This window comes from Camellia sinensis, chromosome 12 (genome assembly GCF_055761805.1).
Source record: "Camellia sinensis isolate YWXY chromosome 12, ASM5576180v1, whole genome shotgun sequence".
Taxonomy (NCBI): Eukaryota; Viridiplantae; Streptophyta; class Magnoliopsida; order Ericales; family Theaceae; genus Camellia; species Camellia sinensis.
Window position 1 is genome coordinate 16,515,957 of NC_138972.1, and position 20,376 is coordinate 16,536,332.

A 20,376-nucleotide genomic window follows, 5' to 3' on the forward strand; every position below is an offset into this window, starting at 1 on the left:
TCGAACACTCGAACACCTATACGGATTCTCCTGCACAGTGGCAGATATGTAAATACGGGGTTTCCGTACCATTTCTTGCGCAATACAGTTCGAACACTCGAACACCTATACGGATTCTCCTGCACAGTGGCAGATATGTAAATACGGGGTTTACATATCATTTCTTGCGCATTACGGTTCGAACACTCGAACACCTATACGGATTCTCCTGCACAGTGGTAGATATGTAAATACGGGGTTTCCGTACCATTTCTTGCGCATTACGGTTCGAACACTCGAACACCTATACGGATTCTCCTGCACAGTGGCAGATATGTAAATACGGGGTTTCCGTACCATTTCTTGCGCAATACGGTTCGAACACTCGAACACCTATACGGATTCTCCAGCACAGTGGCAGATATGTAAATACGGGGTTTACATACCATTTCTTGCGCATTACGGTTCGAACACTCGAACACCTATACGGATTCTCCTGCACAGTGGCAGATATGTAAATACGGGGTTTCCGTACCATTTCTTGCGCATTACGGTTCGAACACTCGAACACCTATACGGATTCCCCTGCACAGTGGCAGATATGTAAATACGGGGTTTCCGTACCATTTCTTGCGCAATACGGTTCGAACACTCGAACACCTATACGGATTCTCCTGCACAGTGGCAGATATGTTAATACGGGGTTTACATACCATTTCTTGCGCATTACGGTTCGAACACTCGAACACCTATACGGATTCTCCTGCACAGTGGCAGATATGTAAATACGGGGTTTACATACCATTTCTTGCGCATTACGGTTCGAACACTCGAACACCTATACGGATTCTCCTGCACAGTGGCAGATATGTAAATACGGGGTTTCCATACCATTTCTTGCGCATTACGGTTCGAACACTAGAACACCTATACGGATTCTCCTGCACAGTGGCAGATATGTAAATACGGGGTTTACATACCATTTCTTGCGCATTACGGTTCGAACACTCGAACACCTATAAGGATTCTCTTGCACAGGGGCAGATATGTAAATACGGGGTTTACATTCCATTTCTTGCGCAATACGGTTCGAACACTAGAACACCTATACGGATTCTCCTGCACAGTGGCAGATATGTAAATACGGGGTTTACATACCATTTCTTGCGCATTACGGTTCGAACACTCGAACACCTATAAGGATTTTCCTGCACAGTGGCAAATATGTAAATACGGGGTTGACATACCATTTCTTGCGCATTACGGTTCGAACACTCGAACACCTATACGGATTCTCCTGCACAATGGCAGATATGTAAATACGGGGTTTACATACCATTTCTTGCGCATTACGGTTCGAACACTCGAACACCTATACGGATTCTCCTGCACAGTGGCAGATATGTAAATACGGGGTTTCCGTACCATTTCTTGCGCATTACGGTTCGAACACTCGAACACCTATACGGATTGTCCTGCACAGTGGCAGATATATAAATACGGGGTTTACATACCATTTCTTGCGCATTACGGTTCGAACACTCGAACACCTATACGGATTCTCCTGCATAGTGGCAGATACGTAAATACGGGGTTTCGGGACCATTTCTTGCACATTACGGTTCGAACAATCGAACACCTATATGGATTCTCCTGCACGGAGGCAGATATGTAAATACGGGGTTTAGATACCATTTCTTGCGCATTACGGTTCGAACACTCGAACACCTATACGGATTCTCCTGCACAGTGGCAGATATGTAAATACGGGGTTTCCGTACCATTTCTTGCGCATTACGGTTCGAACACTCGAACACCTATACGGATTCTCCTGCACAGTGGCAGATATGTAAATACGGGGTTTCCGTACCATTTCTTGCGCAATACGGTTCGAACACTCGAACACCTATACGGATTCTCCTGCACGGTGGCAGATATGTAAATACGGGGTTTCGGGACCATTTCTTGCGCATTACGGTTCGAACACTCGAACACCTATACGGATTCTCCTGCACAGTGGTAGATATGTAAATACGGGGTTTCCGTACCATTTCTTGCGCATTACGGTTCGAACACTCGAACACCTATACGGATTCTCCTGCACAGTGGCAGATATGTAAATACGGGGTTTACATACCATTTCTTGCGCATTACGGTTCGAACACTCGAATACCTATACAGATTCTCCTGCACAGTGGCAGATATGTAAATACGGGGTTTCCGTACCATTTCTTGCACATTACGGTTCGAACACTCGAACACCTATATGGATTCTGCTGCACAGTGGCAGATATGTAAATACGGGGTTTACATACCATTTCTTGCGCATTATGGTTCTAACACTTGAACACCTATACGGATTCTCCTGCACAGTGGCAGATATGTAAATACGGGGTTTCCGTACCATTTCTTGCGCATTACGGTTCGAACACTCGAACACCTATACGGATTCTCCTGCACAGTGGCAGATATGTAAATACGGGGTTTCCGTACCATTTCTTGCGCAATACGGTTCGAACACTCGAACACCTATACGGATTCTCCTGCACAGTGGCAGATATGTAAATACGGGGTTTCCGTACCATTTCTTGCGCATTACGGTTCGAACACTTGAACACCTATACGGATTCTCCTGCACAGTGGCAGATATGTAAATACGGGGTTTCCGTACCATTTCTTGCGCATTACGGTTCGAACACTCGAACACCTATACGGATTCTCCTGCACAGTGGCAGATATGTAAATACGGGGTTTCCGTACCATTTCTTGCGCATTACGGTTCGAACACTCGAACACCTATACGGATTCTCCTGCACAGTGGCAGATATGTAAATACGGGGTTTCCGTACCATTTCTTGCGCAATACGGTTCGAACACTCGAACACCTATACGGATTCTCCTGCACAGTGGCAGATATGTAAACACGGGGTTTAGATACCATTTCTTGCGCATTACGGTTCGAACACTCGAACACCTATACGGATTCTCCTGCACAGTGGCAGATATGTAAATACGGGGTTTCCGTACCATTTCTTGTGCAATACGGTTCGAAAACTCGAACACCTATACGGATTCTCCTGCAGAGTGGCAGATATGTAAATACGGGGTTTACATACCATTTCTTGCGCAATACGGTTCGAACACTCGAACACCTATACGGATTCTCCTGCACAGTGGCAGATATGTAAATACGGGGTTTCCATACCATTTCTTGCGCATTACGGTTCGAACACTCGAACACCTATACGGATTCTCCTGCACAGTGGCAGATATGTAAATACGGGGTTTCCGTACCATTTCTTGTGCAATACGGTTCGAACACTCGAACACCTATACGGATTCTCCTGCACAGTGGCAAATATGTAAATACGGGGTTTACATACCATTTCTTGCGCAATACGGTTCGAACACTCGAACACCTATACGGATTCTCCTGCACAGTGGCAGATATGTAAATACGGGGTTTCCGTACCATTTCTTGCGCATTACGGTTCGAACACTCGAACACCTATACGGATTCTCCTGCACAGTGGCAGATATGTAAATACGGGGTTTCCGGACCATTTCTTGCGCAATACGGTTCGAACACTCGAACAGCTATACGGATTCTCCTGCACAGTGGCAGATATGTAAATACGGGGTTTACATACCATTTCTTGCGCATTACGGTTCGAACACTCGAACACCTATATGGATTCTCCTGCACAGTGGCAGATATGTAAATACGGGGTTTCCGTACCATTTCTTGCGCATTACGGTTTGAACACTCGAACACCTATACGGATTATCCTGCACAGTGGCAGATATGTAAATACGGGGTTTCCGTACCATTTCTTGCGCAATACGGTTCGAACACTCGAACACCTATACGGATTCTCCTGCACAGTGGCAGATATGTAAATACGGGGTTTACAAACCATTTCTTGCGCATTACGGTCCTAACACTCGAACACCTATACGGATTCTCCTACACATTGGCAGATATGTAAATACGGGGTTTCCGTACCATTTCTTGCGCAATACGGTTCGAACACTCGAACACCTATACGGATTCTCCTGCGCAGTGGCAGATATGTAAATACGGGGTTTACATACCATTTCTTGCGCATTACGGTTCGAACACTCGAACACCTATACGGATTCTCCTGCACAGTGGCAGATATGTAAATACGGGGTTTCCGTACCATTTCTTGCGCAATACGGTTCGAACACTCGAACACCTATATGGATTCTCCTGCACAGTGGCAGATATGTAAATACGGGGTTTCCATACCATTTCTTGCGCATTACGGTTCGAACACTCGCACACCTATACGGATTCTCCTGCACAGTGGCAGATATATAAATACGGGGTTTCCGTACCATTTCTTGCGCATTACGGTTCGAACACTCGAACACCTATACGGATTCTCCTGCACAGTGGCAGATATGTAAATACGGGGTTTCCGTACCATTTCTTGCGCAATACGGTTCGAACACTCGAACACCTATACGGATTCTCCTGCACAGTGGCAGATATGTAAATACGGGGTTTACATACCATTTCTTGCGCATTACGGTTCTAACACTCGAACACCTATACGGATTCTCCTGCACAGTGGCAGATATATAAATACGGGGTTTCCGTACCATTTCTTGCGCATTACGGTTCGAACACTCGAACACCTATACGGATTCTCCAGCACAGTGGCAGATATGTAAATACGGGGTTTACATACCATTTCTTGCGCATTACGGTTCGAACACTCGAACACCTATACGGATTCTCCTGCACAGTGGCAGATATGTAAATACGGGGTTTCCCTACCATTTCTTGCGCATTACGGTTCGAACACTAGAACACCTATACGGATTCTCCTGCACAGTGGCAGATATGTAAATACGGGGTTTACATACCATTTCTTGCGCATTACGGTTCGAACACTCGAACACCTATAAGGATTCTCTTGCACAGGGGCAGATATGTAAATACGGGGTTTACATTCCATTTCTTGCGCAATACGGTTCGAACACTAGAACACCTATACGGATTCTCCTGCACAGTGGCAGATATGTAAATACGGGGTTTACATACCATTTCTTGCGCATTACGGTTCGAACACTCGAACACCTATAAGGATTTTCCTGCACAGTGGCAAATATGTAAATACGGGGTTGACATACCATTTCTTGCGCATTACGGTTCGAACACTCGAACACCTATACGGATTCTCCTGCACAGTGGCAGATATGTAAATACGGGGTTTACATACCATTTCTTGCGCATTACGGTTCGAACACTCGAACACCTATACGGATTCTCCTGCACAGTGGCAGATATGTAAATACGGGGTTTCCGTACCATTTCTTGCGCATTACGGTTCGAACACTCGAACACCTATACGGATTGTCCTGCACAGTGGCAGATATATAAATACGGGGTTTACATACCATTTCTTGCGCATTACGGTTCGAACACTCGAACACCTATACGGATTCTCCTGCATAGTGGCAGATACGTAAATACGGGGTTTCGGGACCATTTCTTGCACATTACGGTTCGAACAATCGAACACCTATATGGATTCTCCTGCACGGAGGCAGATATGTAAATACGGGGTTTAGATACCATTTCTTGCGCATTACGGTTCGAACACTCGAACACCTATACGGATTCTCCTGCACAGTGGCAGATATGTAAATACGGGGTTTCCGTACCATTTCTTGCGCATTACGGTTCGAACACTCGAACACCTATACGGATTCTCCTGCACAGTGGCAGATATGTAAATACGGGGTTTCCGTACCATTTCTTGCGCAATACGGTTCGAACACTCGAACACCTATACGGATTCTCCTGCACGGTGGCAGATATGTAAATACGGGGTTTCGGGACCATTTCTTGCGCATTACGGTTCGAACACTCGAACACCTATACGGATTCTCCTGCACAGTGGTAGATATGTAAATACGGGGTTTCCGTACCATTTCTTGCGCATTACGGTTCGAACACTCGAACACCTATACGGATTCTCCTGCACAGTGGCAGATATGTAAATACGGGGTTTACATACCATTTCTTGCGCATTACGGTTCGAACACTCGAACACCTATACAGATTCTCCTGCACAGTGGCAGATATGTAAATACGGGGTTTCCGTACCATTTCTTGCACATTACGGTTCGAACACTCGAACACCTATATGGATTCTCCTGCACAGTGGCAGATATGTAAATACGGGGTTTACATACCATTTCTTGCGCATTATGGTTCTAACACTTGAACACCTATACGGATTCTCCTGCACAGTGGCAGATATGTAAATACGGGGTTTCCGTACCATTTCTTGCGCATTACGGTTCGAACACTCGAACACCTATACGGATTCTCCTGCACAGTGGCAGATATGTAAATACGGGGTTTCCGTACCATTTCTTGCGCAATACGGTTCGAACACTCGAACACCTATACGGATTCTCCTGCACAGTGGCAGATATGTAAATACGGGGTTTCCGTACCATTTCTTGCGCATTACGGTTCGAACACTTGAACACCTATACGGATTCTCCTGCACAGTGGCAGATATGTAAATACGGGGTTTCCGTACCATTTCTTGCGCATTACGGTTCGAACACTCGAACACCTATACGGATTCTCCTGCACAGTGGCAGATATGTAAATACGGGGTTTCCGTACCATTTCTTGCGCATTACGGTTCGAACACTCGAACACCTATACGGATTCTCCTGCACAGTGGCAGATATGTAAATACGGGGTTTCCGTACCATTTCTTGCGCAATACGGTTCGAACACTCGAACACCTATACGGATTCTCCTGCCCAGTGGCAGATATGTAAACACGGGGTTTAGATACCATTTCTTGCGCATTACGGTTCGAACACTCGAACACCTATACGGATTCTCCTGCACAGTGGCAGATATGTAAATACGGGGTTTCCGTACCATTTCTTGTGCAATACGGTTCGAAAACTCGAACACCTATACGGATTCTCCTGCAGAGTGGCAGATATGTAAATACGGGGTTTACATACCATTTCTTGCGCAATACGGTTCGAACACTCGAACACCTATACGGATTCTCCTGCACAGTGGCAGATATGTAAATACGGGGTTTCCATACCATTTCTTGCGCATTACGGTTCGAACACTCGAACACCTATACGGATTCTCCTGCACAGTGGCAGATATGTAAATACGGGGTTTCCGTACCATTTCTTGTGCAATACGGTTCGAACACTCGAACACCTATACGGATTCTCCTGCACAGTGGCAAATATGTAAATACGGGGTTTACATACCATTTCTTGCGCAATACGGTTCGAACACTCGAACACCTATACGGATTCTCCTGCACAGTGGCAGATATGTAAATACGGGGTTTCCGTACCATTTCTTGCGCATTACGGTTCGAACACTCGAACACCTATACGGATTCTCCTGCACAGTGGCAGATATGTAAATACGGGGTTTCCGGACCATTTCTTGCGCAATACGGTTCGAACACTCGAACAGCTATACGGATTCTCCTGCACAGTGGCAGATATGTAAATACGGGGTTTACATACCATTTCTTGCGCATTACGGTTCGAACACTCGAACACCTATATGGATTCTCCTGCACAGTGGCAGATATGTAAATACGGGGTTTCCGTACCATTTCTTGCGCATTACGGTTTGAACACTCGAACACCTATACGGATTATCCTGCACAGTGGCAGATATGTAAATACGGGGTTTCCGTACCATTTCTTGCGCAATACGGTTCGAACACTCGAACACCTATACGGATTCTCCTGCACAGTGGCAGATATGTAAATACGGGGTTTACAAACCATTTCTTGCGCATTACGGTCCTAACACTCGAACACCTATACGGATTCTCCTACACATTGGCAGATATGTAAATACGGGGTTTCCGTACCATTTCTTGCGCAATACGGTTCGAACACTCGAACACCTATACGGATTCTCCTGCGCAGTGGCAGATATGTAAATACGGGGTTTACATACCATTTCTTGCGCATTACGGTTCGAACACTCGAACACCTATACGGATTCTCCTGCACAGTGGCAGATATGTAAATACGGGGTTTCCGTACCATTTCTTGCGCAATACGGTTCGAACACTCGAACACCTATACGGATTCTCCTGCACAGTGGCAGATATGTAAATACGGGGTTTCCATACCATTTCTTGCGCATTACGGTTCGAACACTCGAACACCTATACGGATTCTCCTGCACAGTGGCAGATATATAAATACGGGGTTTCCGTACCATTTCTTGCGCATTACGGTTCGAACACTCGAACACCTATACGGATTCTCCTGCACAGTGGCAGATATGTAAATACGGGGTTTCCGTACCATTTCTTGCGCAATACGGTTCGAACACTCGAACACCTATACGGATTCTCCTGCACAGTGGCAGATATGTAAATACGGGGTTTACATACCATTTCTTGCGCATTACGGTTCTAACACTCGAACACCTATACGGATTCTCCTGCACAGTGGCAGATATATAAATACGGGGTTTCCGTACCATTTCTTGCGCATTACGGTTCGAACACTCGAACACCTATACGGATTGTCCTGCACAGTGGCAGATATGTAAATACGGGGTTTACATACCATTTCTTGCGCATTACAGTTCGAACACTCGAACACCTATACGGATTCTCCTGCACAGTGGCAGATATGTAAATACGGGGTTTCCGTACCATTTCTTGCGCAATACGGTTCTAACACTTGAACACCTATACGGATTCTCCTGCACAGTGGCAGATATGTAAATACGGGGTTTCCGTACCATTTCTTGCGCATTACGGTTCGAACACTCGAACACCTATACGGATTCTCCTGCACAGTGGCAGATATGTAAATACGGGGTTTCCGTACCATTTCTTGCGCAATACGGTTCGAACACTCGAACACCTATACGGATTCTCCTGCACAGTGGCAGATATGTAAATACGGGGTTTCCGTACCATTTCTTGCGCAATACGGTTCGAACACTCGAACACCTATACGGATTCTCCGGCACAGTGGCAGATATGTAAATACGGGGTTTAGATACCATTTCTTGCGCATTACGGTTCGAACACTCGAACACCTATACGGATTCTCCTGCACTGTGGCAGATATGTAAACCCGGGGTTTCCGTACCATTTCTTGTGCAATACGGTTCGAACACTCGAACACCTATACGGATTCTCCTGCACAGTGGCAGATATGTAAATACGGGGTTTACATACCATTTCTTGCGCAATACGGTTCGAACACTCGAACACCTATACGGATTCTCCTGCACAGTGGCAGATATGTAAATACGGGGTTTCCGTACCATTTCTTGCGCATTACGGTTCGAACACTCGAACACCTATACGGATTCTCCTGCACAGTGGCAGATATGTAAATACGGGGTTTCCGTACCATTTCTTGCGCAATACGGTTCGAACACTCGAACAGCTATACGGATTCTCCTGCACAGTGGCAGATATGTAAATACGGGGTTTACATACCATTTCTTGCGTATTACGGTTCGAACACTCGAACACATATACGGATTCTCCTGCACAGTGGCAGATATGTAAATACGGGGTTTCCGTACCATTTCTTGCGCATTACGGTTCGAACACTCGAACACCTATACGGATTCTCCTGCACAGTGGCAGATATGTAAATACGGGGTTTCCGTACCATTTCTTGCGCAATACGGTTCGAACACTCGAACAGCTATACGGATTCTCCTGCACAGTGGCAGATATGTAAATACGGGGTTTACATACCATTTCTTGCGCATTACGGTTCGAACACTCGAACACCTATACGGATTCTCCTGCACAGTGGTAGATATGTAAATACGGGGTTTCCGTACCATTTCTTGCGCATTACGGTTCGAACACTCGAACACCTATACGGATTCTCCTGCACAGTGGCAGATATGTAAATACGGGGTTTCCGTACCATTTCTTGCGCAATACGGTTCGAACACTCGAACACCTATACGGATTCTCCAGCACAGTGGCAGATTTGTAAATACGGGGTTTACATACCATTTCTTGCGCATTACGGTTCGAACACTCGAACACCTATACGGATTCTCCTGCACAGTGGCAGATATGTAAATACGGGGTTTCCGTACCATTTCTTGCGCATTACGGTTCGAACACTCGAACACCTATACGGATTCCCCTGCACAGTGGCAGATATGTAAATACGGGGTTTCCGTACCATTTCTTGCGCAATACGGTTCGAACACTCGAACACCTATACGGATTCTCCTGCACAGTGGCAGATATGTAAATACGGGGTTTCCGTACCATTTCTTGCGCAATACGGTTCGAACACTCGAACAGCTATACGGATTCTCCTGCACAGTGGCAGATATGTAAATACGGGGTTTACATACCATTTCTTGCGCATTACGGTTCGAACACTCGAACACCTATACGGATTCTCCTGCACAGTGGTAGATATGTAAATACGGGGTTTCCGTACCATTTCTTGCGCATTACGGTTCGAACACTCGAACACCTATACGGATTCTCCTGCACAGTGGCAGATATGTAAATACGGGGTTTCCGTACCATTTCTTGCGCAATACGGTTCGAACACTCGAACACCTATACGGATTCTCCAGCACAGTGGCAGATATGTAAATACGGGGTTTACATACCATTTCTTGCGCATTACGGTTCGAACACTCGAACACCTATACGGATTCTCCTGCACAGTGGCAGATATGTAAATACGGGGTTTCCGTACCATTTCTTGCGCATTACGGTTCGAACACTCGAACACCTATACGGATTCCCCTGCACAGTGGCAGATATGTAAATACGGGGTTTCCGTACCATTTCTTGCGCAATACGGTTCGAACACTCGAACACCTATACGGATTCTCCTGCACAGTGGCAGATATGTTAATACGGGGTTTACATACCATTTCTTGCGCATTACGGTTCGAACACTCGAACACCTATACGGATTCTCCTGCACAGTGGCAGATATGTAAATACGGGGTTTCCATACCATTTCTTGCGCATTACGGTTCGAACACTAGAACACCTATACGGATTCTCCTGCACAGTGGCAGATATGTAAATACGGGGTTTACATACCATTTCTTGCGCATTACGGTTCGAACACTCGAACACCTATAAGGATTCTCTTGCACAGGGGCAGATATGTAAATACGGGGTTTACATTCCATTTCTTGCGCAATACGGTTCGAACACTAGAACACCTATACGGATTCTCCTGCACAGTGGCAGATATGTAAATACGGGGTTTACATACCATTTCTTGCGTATTACGGTTCGAACACTCGAACACATATACGGATTCTCCTGCACAGTGGCAGATATGTAAATACGGGGTTTCCGTACCATTTCTTGCGCATTACGGTTCGAACACTCGAACACCTATACGGATTCTCCTGCACAGTGGCAGATATGTAAATACGGGGTTTCCGTACCATTTCTTGCGCAATACGGTTCTAACACTCGAACAGCTATACGGATTCTCCTGCACAGTGGCAGATATGTAAATACGGGGTTTACATACCATTTCTTGCGCATTACGGTTCGAACACTCGAACACCTATAAGGATTCTCTTGCACAGGGGCAGATATGTAAATACGGGGTTTACATTCCATTTCTTGCGCAATACGGTTCGAACACTAGAACACCTATACGGATTCTCCTGCACAGTGGCAGATATGTAAATACGGGGTTTACATACCATTTCTTGCGTATTACGGTTCGAACACTCGAACACATATACGGATTCTCCTGCACAGTGGCAGATATGTAAATACGGGGTTTCCGTACCATTTCTTGCGCATTACGGTTCGAACACTCGAACACCTATACGGATTCTCCTGCACAGTGGCAGATATGTAAATACGGGGTTTCCGTACCATTTCTTGCGCAATACGGTTCTAACACTCGAACAGCTATACGGATTCTCCTGCACAGTGGCAGATATGTAAATACGGGGTTTACATACCATTTCTTGCGCATTACGGTTCGAACACTCGAACACCTATACGGATTCTCCTGCACAGTGGTAGATATGTAAATACGGGGTTTCCGTACCATTTCTTGCGCATTACGGTTCGAACACTCGAACACCTATACGGATTCTCCTGCACAGTGGCAGATATGTAAATACGGGGTTTCCGTACCATTTCTTGCGCAATACGGTTCGAACACTCGAACACCTATACGGATTCTCCAGCACAGTGGCAGATATGTAAATACGGGGTTTACATACCATTTCTTGCGCATTACGGTTCGAACACTCGAACACCTATACGGATTCTCCTGCACAGTGGCAGATATGTAAATACGGGGTTTCCGTACCATTTCTTGCGCATTACGGTTCGAACACTCGAACACCTATACGGATTCCCCTGCACAGTGGCAGATATGTAAATACGGGGTTTCCGTACCATTTCTTGCGCAATACGGTTCGAACACTCGAACACCTATACGGATTCTCCTGCACAGTGGCAGATATGTTAATACGGGGTTTACATACCATTTCTTGCGCATTACGGTTCGAACACTCGAACACCTATACGGATTCTCCTGCACAGTGGCAGATATGTAAATACGGGGTTTACATACCATTTCTTGCGCATTACGGTTCGAACACTCGAACACCTATACGGATTCTCCTGCACAGTGGCAGATATGTAAATACGGGGTTTCCATACCATTTCTTGCGCATTACGGTTCGAACACTAGAACACCTATACGGATTCTCCGGCACAGTGGCAGATATGTAAATACGGGGTTTACATACCATTTCTTGCGCATTACGGTTCGAACACTCGAACACCTATAAGGATTCTCTTGCACAGGGGCAGATATGTAAATACGGGGTTTACATTCCATTTCTTGCGCAATACGGTTCGAACACTAGAACACCTATACGGATTCTCCTGCACAGTGGCAGATATGTAAATACGGGGTTTACATACCATTTCTTGCGCATTACGGTTCGAACACTCGAACACCTATAAGGATTTTCCTGCACAGTGGCAAATATGTAAATACGGGGTTGACATACCATTTCTTGCGCATTACGGTTCGAACACTCGAACACCTATACGGATTCTCCTGCACAGTGGCAGATATGTAAATACGGGGTTTACATACCATTTCTTGCGCATTACGGTTCGAACACTCGAACACCTATACGGATTCTCCTGCACAGTGGCAGATATGTAAATACGGGGTTTCCGTACCATTTCTTGCGCATTACGGTTCGAACACTCGAACACCTATACGGATTGTCCTGCACAGTGGCAGATATATAAATACGGGGTTTACATACCATTTCTTGCGCATTACGGTTCGAACACTCGAACACCTATACGGATTCTCCTGCACAGTGGCAGATATGTAAATACGGGGTTTCCATACCATTTCTTGCGCATTACGGTTCGAACAATCGAACACCTATATGGATTCTCCTGCACGGAGGCAGATATGTAAATACGGGGTTTAGATACCATTTCTTGCGCATTACGGTTCGAACACTCGAACACCTATACGGATTCTCCTGCACAGTGGCAGATATGTAAATACGGGGTTTCCGTACCATTTCTTGCGCATTACGGTTCGAACACTCGAACACCTATACGGATTCTCCTGCACAGTGGCAGATATGTAAATACGGGGTTTCCGTACCATTTCTTGCGCAATACGGTTCGAACACTCGAACACCTATACGGATTCTCCTGCACGGTGGCAGATATGTAAATACGGGGTTTCGGGACCATTTCTTGCGCATTACGGTTCGAACACTCGAACACCTATACGGATTCTCCTGCACAGTGGTAGATATGTAAATACGGGGTTTCCGTACCATTTCTTGCGCATTACGGTTCGAACACTCGAACACCTATACGGATTCTCCTGCACAGTGGCAGATATGTAAATACGGGGTTTACATACCATTTCTTGCGCATTACGGTTCGAACACTCGAACACCTATACAGATTCTCCTGCACAGTGGCAGATATGTAAATACGGGGTTTCCGTACCATTTCTTGCACATTACGGTTCGAACACTCGAACACCTATATGGATTCTCCTGCACAGTGGCAGATATGTAAATACGGGGTTTACATACCATTTCTTGCGCATTACGGTTCTAACACTTGAACACCTATACGGATTCTCCTGCACAGTGGCAGATATGTAAATACGGGGTTTCCGTACCATTTCTTGCGCATTACGGTTCGAACACTCGAACACCTATACGGATTCTCCTGCACAGTGGCAGATATGTAAATACGGGGTTTCCGTACCATTTCTTGCGCAATACGGTTTGAACACTCGAACACCTATACGGATTCTCCTGCACAGTGGCAGATATGTAAATACGGGGTTTCCGTACCATTTCTTGCGCATTACGGTTCGAACACTTGAACACCTATACGGATTCTCCTGCACAGTGGCAGATATGTAAATACGGGGTTTCCGTACCATTTCTTGCGCATTACAGTTCGAACACTCGAACACCTATACGGATTCTCCTGCACAGTGGCAGATATGTAAATACGGGGTTTCCGTACCATTTCTTGCGCATTACGGTTCGAACACTCGAACACCTATACGGATTCTCCTGCACAGTGGCAGATATGTAAATACGGGGTTTCCGTACCATTTCTTGCGCAATACGGTTCGAACACTCGAACACCTATACGGATTCTCCTGCACAGTGGCAGATATGTAAACACGGGGTTTAGATACCATTTCTTGCGCATTACGGTTCGAACACTCGAACACCTATACGGATTCTCCTGCACAGTGGCAGATATGTAAATACGGGGTTTCCGTACCATTTCTTGTGCAATACGGTTCGAAAACTCGAACACCTATACGGATTCTCCTGCAGAGTGGCAGATATGTAAATACGGGGTTTACATACCATTTCTTGCGCAATACGGTTCGAACACTCGAACACCTATACGGATTCTCCTGCACAGTGGCAGATATGTAAATACGGGGTTTCCATACCATTTCTTGCGCATTACGGTTCGAACACTCGAACACCTATACGGATTCTCCTGCACAGTGGCAGATATGTAAATACGGGGTTTCCGTACCATTTCTTGTGCAATACGGTTCGAACACTCGAACACCTATACGGATTCTCCTGCACAGTGGCAAATATGTAAATACGGGGTTTACATACCATTTCTTGCGCAATACGGTTCGAACACTCGAACACCTATACGGATTCTCCTGCACAGTGGCAGATATGTAAATACGGGGTTTCCGTACCATTTCTTGCGCATTACGGTTCGAACACTCGAACACCTATACGGATTCTCCTGCACAGTGGCAGATATGTAAATACGGGGTTTCCGGACCATTTCTTGCGCAATACGGTTCGAACACTCGAACAGCTATACGGATTCTCCTGCACAGTGGCAGATATGTAAATACGGGGTTTACATACCATTTCTTGCGCATTACGGTTCGAACACTCGAACACCTATATGGATTCTCCTGCACAGTGGCAGATATGTAAATACGGGGTTTCCGTACCATTTCTTGCGCATTACGGTTTGAACACTCGAACACCTATACGGATTCTCCTGCACAGTGGCAGATATGTAAATACGGGGTTTACATACCATTTCTTGCGCATTACGGTTCGAACACTCGAACACCTATACGGATTCTCCTGCACAGTGGCAGATATGTAAATACGGGGTTTCCGTACCATTTCTTGCGCAATACGGTTCTAACACTTGAACACCTATACGGATTCTCCTGCACAGTGGCAGATATGTAAATACGGGGTTTCCGTACCATTTCTTGCGCATTACGGTTCGAACACTCGAACACCTATACGGATTCTCCTGCACAGTGGCAGATATGTAAATACGGGGTTTCCGTACCATTTCTTGCGCAATACGGTTCGAACACTCGAACACCTATACGGATTCTCCTGCACAGTGGCAGATATGTAAATACGGGGTTTCCGTACCATTTCTTGCGCAATACGGTTCGAACACTCGAACACCTATACGGATTCTCCGGCACAGTGGCAGATATGTAAATACGGGGTTTAGATACCATTTCTTGCGCATTACGGTTCGAACACTCGAACACCTATACGGATTCTCCTGCACTGTGGCAGATATGTAAACCCGGGGTTTCCGTACCATTTCTTGTGCAATACGGTTCGAACACTCGAACACCTATACGGATTCTCCTGCACAGTGGCAGATATGTAAATACGGGGTTTACATACCATTTCTTGCGCAATACGGTTCGAACACTCGAACACCTATACGGATTCTCCTGCACAGTGGCAGATATGTAAATACGGGGTTTCCGTACCATTTCTTGCGCATTACGGTTCGAACACTCGAACACCTATACGGATTCTCCTGCACAGTGGCAGATATGTAAATACGGGGTTTTCGTACCATTTCTTGCGCAATACGGTTCGAACACTCGAACAGCTATACGGATTCTCCTGCACAGTGGCAGATATGTAAATACGGGGTTTACATACCATTTCTTGCGTATTACGGTTCGAACACTCGAACACATATACGGATTCTCCTGCACAGTGGCAGATATGTAAATACGGGGTTTCCGTACCATTTCTTGCGCATTACGGTTCGAACACTCGAACACCTATACGGATTCTCCTGCATAGTGGCAGATATGTAAATACGGGGTTTCCGTACCATTTCTTGCGCAATACGGTTCGAACACTCGAACAGCTATACGGATTCTCCTGCACAGTGGCAGATATGTAAATACGGGGTTTAGATACCATTTCTTGCGCATTATGGTTCGAACACTCGAACACCTATACGGATTCTCCTGCACAGTGGCAGATATGTAAATACGGGGTTTCCGTACCATTTCTTGCGCATTACGGTTCGAACACTCGAACACCTATATGGATTGTCCTGCACAGTGGCAGATATGTAAATACGGGGTTTCCGTACCATTTCTTGCGCAATACGGTTCGAACACTCGAACACCTATATGGATTCTCCTGCACAGTGGCAGATATGTAAATACGGGGTTTACATACCATTTCTTGCGCATTACGGTCCTAACACTCGAACACCTATACGGATTCTCCTGCACAGTGGCAGATATGTAAATACGGGGTTTCCGTACCATTTCTTGCGCATTACGGTTCGAACACTCGAACACCTATACGGATTCTCCTGCACAGTGGCAGATATGTAAATACGGGGTTTCCGTACCATTTCTTGCGCAATACGGTTCGAACACTCGAACACCTATACGGATTCTCCTGCACAGTGGCAAATATGTAAATACGGGGTTTCCGTACCATTTCTTCCGCATTACGGTTCGAACACTTGAACACCTATACGGATTCTCCTGCACAGTGGCAGATATGTAAATACGGAGTTTCCGTACCATTTCTTGCGCATTACGGTTCGAACACTCGAACACCTATACGGATTCTCCTGCACAGTGGCAGATATGTAAATACGGGGTTTCCGTACCATTTCTTGCGCATTACGGTTCGAACACTCGAACACCTATACGGATTCTCCTGCACAGTGGCAGATATGTAAATACGGGGTTTCCGGACCATTTCTTGCGCAATACGGTTCGAACACTCGAACACCTATACGGATTCTCCTGCACAGTGGCAGATATGTAAATACGGGGTTTACATACCATTTCTTGCGCATTACGGTTCGAACACTCGAACACCTATATGGATTCTCCTGCACAGTGGCAGATATGTAAATACGGGGTTTCCGTACCATTTCTTGCGCATTACGGTTTGAACACTCGAACACCTATACGGATTATCCTGCACAGTGGCAGATATGTAAATACGGGGTTTCCGTACCATTTCTTGCGCAATACGGTTCGAACACTCGAACACCTATACGGATTCTCTTGCACAGTGGCAGATATGTAAATACGGGGTTTACAAACCATTTCTTGCGCATTACGGTCCTAACACTCGAACACCTATACGGATTCTCCTACACAGTGGCAGATATGTAAATACGGGGTTTCCGTACCATTTCTTGCGCAATACGGTTCGAACACTCGAACACCTATACGGATTCTCCTGGACAGTGGCAGATATGTAAATACGGGGTTTACATACCATTTCTTGCGCATTACGGTTCGAACACTCGAACACCTATACGGATTCTCCTGCACAGTGGCAGATATGTAAATACGGGGTTTCCGTACCATTTCTTGCGCAATACGGTTCGAACACTCGAACACCTATACGGATTCTCCTGCACAGTGGCAGATATGTAAATACGGGGTTTCCATACCATTTCTTGCGCATTACGGTTCGAACACTCGAACACCTATACGGATTCTCCTGCACAGTGGCAGATATATAAATACGGGGTTTCCGTACCATTTCTTGCGCATTACGGTTCGAACACTCGAACACCTATACGGATTCTCCTGCACAGTGGCAGATATGTAAATACGGGGTTTCCGGACCGTTTCTTGCGCAATACGGTTTGAACACTCGAACAGCTATACGGATTCTCCTGCACAGTGGCAGATATGTAAATACGGGGTTTACATACCATTTCTTGCGCATTACGGTTCGAACACTCGAACACCTATATGGATTCTCCTGCACAGTGGCAGATATGTAAATACGGGGTTTCCGTACCATTTCTTGCGCATTACGGTTTGAACACTCGAACACCTATACGGATTATCCTGCACAGTGGCAGATATGTAAATATGGGGTTTCCGTACCATTTCTTGCGCAATACGGTTCGAACACTCGAACACCTATACGGATTCTCCTGCACAGTGGCAGATATGTAAATACGGGGTTTACAAACCATTTCTTGCGCATTACGGTCCTAACACTCGAACACCTATACAGATTCTCCTACACAGTGGCAGATATGTAAATACGGGGTTTCCGTACCATTTCTTGCGCAATACGGTTCGAACACTCGAACACCTATACGGATTCTCCTGCACAGTGGCAGATATGTAAATACGGGGTTTACATACCATTTCATGCGAATTACGGTTCGAACACTCGAACACCTATACGGATTCTCCTGCACAGTGGCAGATATGTAAATACGGGGTTTCCGTACCATTTCTTGCGCAATACGGTTCGAACACTCGAACACCTATATGGATTCTCCTGCACAGTGGCAGATATGTAAATACGGGGTTTCCGTACCATTTCTTGCGCAATACGGTTCGAACACTCGAACACCTATACGGATTCTCCTACACAGTGGCAGATATGTAAATACGGGGTTTCCGTACCATTTCTTGCGCAATACGGTTCGAACACTCGAACACCTATACGGATTCTCCTGCACAGTGGCAGATATGTAAATACGGGGTTTACATACCATTTCTTGCGCATTACGGTTCGAACACTCGAACACCTATACGGATTCTCCTGCACAGTGGCAGATATGTAAATACGGGGTTTCCGTACCATTTCTTGCGCATTACGGTTCGAACACTCGAACACCTATACGGATTCTCCTGCACAGTGGCAGATATGTAAATACGGGGTTTCCGGACCATTTCTTGCGCAATACGGTTCGAACACTCGAACACCTATACGGATTCTCCTGCACAGTGGCAGATATGTAAATACGGGGTTTACATACCATTTCTTGCGCATTTCGGTTCGAACACTCGAACACCTATATGGATTCTCCTGCACAGTGGCAGATATGTAAATACGGGGTTTCCGTACCATTTCTTGCGCATTACGGTTTGAACACTCGAACACCTATACGGATTATCCTGCACAGTGGCAGATATGTAAATACGGGGTTTCCGTACCATTTCTTGCGCAATACGGTTCGAACACTCGAACACCTATACGGATTCTCTTGCACAGTGGCAGATATGTAAATACGGGGTTTACAAACCATTTCTTGCGCATTACGGTCCTAACACTCGAACACCTATACGGATTCTCCTACACAGTGGCAGATATGTAAATACGGGGTTTCCGTACCATTTCTTGCGCAATACGGTTCGAACACTCGAACACCTATACGGATTCTCCTGGACAGTGGCAGATATGTAAATACGGGGTTTACATACCATTTCTTGCGCATTACGGTTCGAACACTCGAACACCTATACGGATTCTCCTGCACAGTGGCAGATATGTAAATACGGGGTTTCCGTACCATTTCTTGCGCAATACGGTTCGAACACTCGAACACCTATACGGATTCTCCTGCACAGTGGCAGATATGTAAATACGGGGTTTCCATACCATTTCTTGCGCATTACGGTTCGAACACTCGAACACCTATACGGATTCTCCTGCACAGTGGCAGATATATAAATACGGGGTTTCCGTACCATTTCTTGCGCATT